Below are 6,531 nucleotides of genomic sequence, written 5' to 3' on the forward strand. Positions count from 1 at the left end.
CACAAAATATGATGAAGAGTTCATCACGTGAAACTGAAGTACTATTTGGCTTCTTCCCAAATAAAGTGTGGGTCAGGATCTTATGGAAGTAGCGAAAAGCCGGGTTATGTATGTTTCCAGAGAGAAACTCATGTTCCTCGGGCTCATCATTTCCAGTCAGCTTACCCCAAAAGTGTTCAAGCTCTCTATATTCAAAAAGTTCTTCCTGGCTTACAGTGAATGTATCAAAGGAGGTAGGAAAACCCAAAAGGTTGGTGAAGTCTCTAATATTAAATTGGTACTCCATATTGAACATTCTGAACTGGATAAAACCTCTGCTAATTCCTTTTCCATGGCTAGGTAGATAGATTAATGAACTAAGGAATTCTAGTGTGAGTCTCCGGTAGGTGGTGAAATGTCTCAGGATAGGGGAGGTCTCCCATCCTATCTGATTCAGCAAAAACAGGACACTCTGTCTCAGTCCAAGGGCAGTCATAGCCCAATCATCAGCATATAAACTAGGTAGCATCTCTCTAGCGGCTAGTTCTTCAAACTTTCGTTTCTGAGCCATTCCTCTGAACTTGATACCCATACGATCAAAATGTCCCATCTGGTTAGTGTTAACTAGAGAAAAGAAACATGAGTTTAAGTCAGGATTTGGCCAAATGCCGAAAGAAGAAAAGAATTATTATTATTATATATAGATATATTTTTTTTCTTTTTGAATAAATCAATAATGAATACTAAATAGAAATTAAAAGAAATAATTAAGAGAAAAATAGGGAAATGATAATAATAATAGAATAATAAAATAACAGATTAATTTGTGGGTTGTCTCCCACTAAGCGCTTTGTTTAAATGTCGCAAGCTCGACAAAGAAACTGTTAAATATAGTCTATGAGTCCTGGGGGCGTTTCGTCTAAGTGTAGAATTTGTGAATCCTCGTTGGTTTCCGCATAGTGATAATGTTTCAGACGTTGCCCGTTTACGGTGAACGGTTCTGTAGATTGTCCTTTTATTTCTACCGCTCCACTGGGAAAGATTTTAGTGATATGAAAAGGTCCTGACCATCTGGATCGTAGTTTTCCCGGGAATAACTTTAGTCTAGAGTTAAATAAAAGTACTGCGTCGCCTTGCTTGAAGACTTTCCTCGATATACGCTTGTCATGCCATTGTTTTGTTCTTTCTTTATAGATTTTGGCATTTTCATAGGCGTCTCTTCTGAGTTCCTCTAATTCGTTTATGTCAAGGATTCTCTTTTCACCGGCGGCTTTATAATTCAAATTTAAATTTCTAATAGCCCAATAGGCTTTATGTTCTAATTCTACCGGGAGGTGACAGGATTTTCCATAAATGAGCTTAAATGGGGTCGTCCCTATGGGAGTTTTATAAGCAGTTCGGTATGCCCACAAAGCTTCTGGTAATTTCAATGACCAATCTTTCCTTGAAGTGGCGACCGTTTTTTCTAGTATTTGCTTGATTTCTCTGTTAGATACTTCCACTTGTCCACTGGTTTGGGGGTGGTAAGGTGTTGTTATCCTATGTCTCACTCCATATTTAAGTAGTAGTTTTTCGAGTACCTTGGATATAAAGTGTGATCCACCATCACTGACTACTATTCTTGGGATGCCAAATCTCGGAAATATTATATTTTTAAAGAGTCTAGTTACTACTCGGGTGTCATTTGTTGGAGAAGCTATAGCTTCGATCCATTTTGATACGTAGTCAACTGCCACGAGTATGTATTTGTTACCGAAAGAGGATGGGAAAGGTCCCATGAAGTCTATCCCCCACACGTCAAAAATCTCTACTTCCAAAATACCTTTTTGTGGCATCTCGTCACGTCTAGATATGTTTCCCGTGCGTTGACATCTGTCACACTCCTTAATAGCCGCATGTACGTCCTTCCATATAGTTGGCCAATAAAAGCCAGCTTGTAGGATTTTAGAGCAGGTCTTGGATGTACTTGTGTGACCACCATAAGGCGCAGAGTGACAGTGTTGGATTATATTTTCTACCTCTTCTTCGGGTATACATCGACGGAAAATACCATCGGGGCCTCTTTTGAAAAGTAAGGGATCATCCCAGTAATAGTGTTTTATGTCGTGGAAGAATCGTTTCTTCTGCTGGTAAGATAAAGTAGGTGGAACTATTCCGGCAGCTAAATAATTGACTAGATCAGCGTACCATGGTATGACAGATATAGCTAAGGTGGTTTCTACTTGCATGTCGGAGTTGTTCTCTTCCAAAGTAGCTATGAGTTTATCATACGAGAAATCATCATTAATGGATGTTCTTTCTGGTTCAAGGTTCTCAAGTCTAGAGAGGTGGTCTGCTACTACGTTTTCAGTTCCTTTCTTGTCCTTGATTTCTAAGTCGAATTCTTGTAGTAACAAGATCCATCTTAGGAGTCTAGGTTTAGCATCCTTTTTTGTTAAAAGGTACCTGATAGCAGCGTGATCAGTGTAAACTATTATTTTGGCTCCTACCAGGTAAGAACGAAATTTATCTAGCGCAAATACCACTGCTAGGAGTTCTTTCTCGGTTGTGGCATAATTCATCTGCGCTTCATCCAGGGTTCTGCTAGCGTAATATATAACGTGAAGCTTTTTATCCTTTCTTTGTCCTAAAACAGCACCTACAGCATAATCACTGGCATCGCACATTATTTCGAATGGTTCATTCCAGTCTGGTGTCTGCATAATGGGTGCGGAGATCAATGCTTGTTTAAGAGTTTGAAATGCTTTTAAACAGTTATCGTCGAATATGAATTCAGTATCTTTCATCAACAGTCCGGTTAAGGGTTTAGTTATCTTAGAGAAGTCTTTGATGAATCGTCGGTAAAAACCGGCGTGTCCTAAAAAGCTTCGTACTTCTCTCACGGTTCTTGGGGGTTGAAGATTTTCGATTACCTCTATTTTGGCTTTGTCTACTTCAATTCCTCTGTTCGAGATGATGTGTCCTAAAACAATTCCTTCTTGTACCATAAAGTGGCACTTTTCCCAATTAAGTACTAAGTTTACTTTTACACATCGCTCCAGAACTCTTTCCAGGTTTTCAAGGCATTCTTCGAAACTTTGTCCGTATACAGAAAAGTCATCCATGAATACTTCCATGATGTTTTCGAGAAAGTCGGCGAATATTGCCATCATGCATCTTTGAAAAGTTGCAGGGGCATTACACAGACCAAACGGCATTCGTCTATACGCGAAGGTACCAAAAGGGCATGTGAATGTTGTCTTTTCTTGGTCATCAGGGTGAATTGGTATTTGAAAGAAGCCTGAATAACCGTCTAAATAACAGAAATGTGAATGTTTAGCTAATCGTTCTAACATTTGGTCAATGAATGGTAAAGGGAAATGATCTTTTCGGGTTGCTTTGTTTAGTTTCCTATAATCAATGCACATTCTCCATCCCGATTCGATTCGTTTAGTTATAGTTTCTCCTTTTTCGTTTTCAATGACGGTTATGCCTCCTTTCTTGGGTACAACGTGTACAGGACTAACCCATTTGCTATCAGATATAGGATATATAATACCTGCTTCTAATAACTTGGTTATTTCTTTCTTTACTACCTCACTTAGGATCGGATTTAGTCTTCTCTGGTGTTCCCTAGAGGTTTTACAGTCTTCTTCTAACATGATGCGGTGCATACAAATAGAAGGGCTTATTCCTTTAAGATCGGTGATGTGGTATCCTAGTGCGGTTGGATATTTTCTTAAGATATGTAGGAGTTTTTTTGTTTCGAGTCTTCCTAGATCTGCATTAACTATCACAGGTCGTTCAAGTTCTAAGTCTAGGAACTCATATCTCAGATTTTTGGGAAGTGTTTTCAAATCAGGGGTTGGTTTGTTAAGACACTGCGTAGGATCTGGTGTTATTGCTAGGCATTGTTTAGATTTGTCCTCTAAAAGATAGTCTGATGGTTTGTCTTCTCCTGACTCTGCTTCTTTTATGCATTCATCGATGATATCCATGAAGTAACATGTATCTCCTATTGCAGGTGCTTTCAAGAATTGGGAAAGAATGAATTCAATTTTTTCTTCACCTACTTCGAAGGTGAGTCGTCCTCGTTTTACGTCTATGATTGCACCGGCAGTTGCTAAGAATGGTCTTCCTAGTATAATAGGTGTCGTATCATCTTCTCTAATGTCCATAATTGTGAAGTCAGTGGGAATGTAAAACTGACTTATGCGTACGGGAACGTTTTCAAGGATTCCTACAGGATATTTGATGGAACGATCTGCTAATTGCACAGACATTTTGGTCGGTCTTAATTCTCCCATCTCCAGTTTCTTACATATGGATAAGGGCATAACGCTAATTCCGGCTCCTAAATCGCATAAGGCTTTGTCGATGACAAATTTTCCTATGTGACAAGGTATAGAGAAGCTACCCGGATCCTTGAGTTTAGGGGGCATGTTTTGGATTATAGCGCTACATTCGGCAGGGAGTGTAACGGTTTCGCTATCCTCAAGTTTCCTCTTATTAGAAAGAATTTCTTTTAAGAATTTAGCATATGAGGGCATCTGCGTAATAGCTTCGGTAAACGGAATTGTAACGTTTAATTGTTTAAGGAGATCAACAAATTTTCTAAATTGGCCTACATCTTTGGTTTTAACAAGCCTTTGAGGGTAAGGTATGGGTGGTTTGTAAGGTGGTGGAGGTACATAAGGTTCCTTCTTTCCTAGGGTTTCCTTATTACTCTCTTCCTTTTCCTTAGGTTCACTTTCCTCAGTAGATTTCTTAGGGTTTTGGTTTTCTATCCTTGGGTCAGACGGTCCTTCCACTTCCGTTCCACTTCTTAATATAATTGCATGAGCTTGGCTTCTCGGATTGGGTTGGGGCTGTCCAGGGAATGTACCAGTTGGTGCAGCGGTAGGTGCTTGTTGTTGAGCTACTTGAGATATTTGCGTTTCCAGCATTTTGTTATGGGTAGCCAAGGCATCTACTTTGCTTGCTAGTTGTTTAAGTTGTTCGCCAGTGTGTATGTTCTGGTTTAAGAAATCTTTATTGGTTTGTTGTTGGGAAGCTATAAAGTTTTCCATCATGATTTCCAAGTTGGATTTTCTAGGGGTATTATTGTTATGATTCGGTTTCTGATATCCTGGAGGTATAGATGGGGTTTGATTTGGAGACTGTCCAGGTGCGTATAAAGCATTATTACTCTTATATGAGAAGTTTGGATGGTTCTTCCAATTTGGGTTATAGGTATTCGAATAGGGGCTTCCTTGAGCATAGTTTACTTGCTCTGTTTGGATTCCAGTCAAGAGTTGACATTCCGCAGGAGTGTGGCCTTGGATTCCACAGACCTCGCAATTCTGAGTTATAGCAACCACGGCTGCTGGAGGTGATACGTTTAAACTTTCAATCTTCTGGACCAAAGCATCCACTTTTGCATTAACGTGATCAAGGTTACTTATCTCGTACATGCCAGTTTTCGGTTGAGGTTTTTCCACTGTTGTTCGTTTGGTTCCCCACTGATAGTGGTTTTGGGCCATGCTCTCGATAAGCTGGTAAGCATCAGCATAAGGTTTGTTCATTAGTGCACCACCTGCAGCGGCGTCTATTGTTAACCTTGTGTTGTATAAGAGACCATTATAAAATGTGTGAATTACTAACCAGTCTTCCAAACCATGGTGTGGGCAAAGTCTCATCATGTCTTTGTATCTTTCCCATGCTTCGAAAAGAGACTCGTTGTCTTTCTGTTTAAATCCGTTTATCTGGGCTCTTAACATAGCTGTTTTGCTTGGTGGAAAATATCGGGCAAGAAAAACTTTCTTCAACTCGTTCCATGTGGTGACTGAGTTGGAAGGAAGAGATTGAAGCCATCTTCTAGCGCTATCTCTTAATGAGAAAGGAAAAAGACGAAGTCGAATTGCCTCTGAAGTGACACCATTAGCTTTAACAGTATCAGCGTATTGGACAAATACGGATAAATGAAGGTTTGGATCTTCGGTAAGATTTCCAGAGAATTGGTTCTGTTGCACAGCCTGCAACAACGAAGGTTTAAGTTCAAAGTTGTTTGCCTCGATTGCGGGCGGAGCAATACTTGAATGCGGTTCATCTTGCGATGGAGCGGCGTAATCTCTAAGAGCACGAGCTGGTTCTGCCATCTCGGTTAAAGAAGGAAAATCTTTGAGATCAGGAAGGTCTATAGGAGGGAGATTGTTTTCAGCACGATATTCCCGAATTCGTCGTAAGACTCGGAGATATAGTTCGATATCGTTGATTCGTAAATAGAGCGGTTCGCCTTGAGAGCGAGTGCGTGGCATACAAATCAACGAAAGAAAGAAAATAGAAGAAAAAGAAACCTTAGTCTCTACAGCGTAACGGAAGAGTTACGATATCGATTGAATAAAAGTCCCCGGCAACGGCGCCAAAAACTTGATCGCTCGACTGGGTGAGTCGAGAATGGGATACAAACTGCAAGTGCACAGTTCTATCGCGTAGTTTTAAAAGATATCGATCCCACAGGGACTTATGAATCGATATACCGTTATCTAAAGTTACTACGTAAATCTAAGGTGAAGATGTTTGATTGTTTGGGGA

At 40.0% G+C, this 6,531-nt stretch overlaps 1 pseudogene; it reads left to right on the plus strand.

Annotated features, from left to right (window-relative positions):
- The first annotated feature begins 5,610 nt into the window (after positions 1–5,610).
- Positions 5,611–5,710, plus strand: LOC127133794 (uncharacterized; annotated as a pseudogene).
- The last annotated feature ends 821 nt before the right edge of the window (positions 5,711–6,531 follow it).

Source organism: Lathyrus oleraceus, chromosome 3, assembly GCF_024323335.1.
Source record: "Lathyrus oleraceus cultivar Zhongwan6 chromosome 3, CAAS_Psat_ZW6_1.0, whole genome shotgun sequence".
Taxonomy (NCBI): Eukaryota; Viridiplantae; Streptophyta; class Magnoliopsida; order Fabales; family Fabaceae; genus Lathyrus; species Lathyrus oleraceus.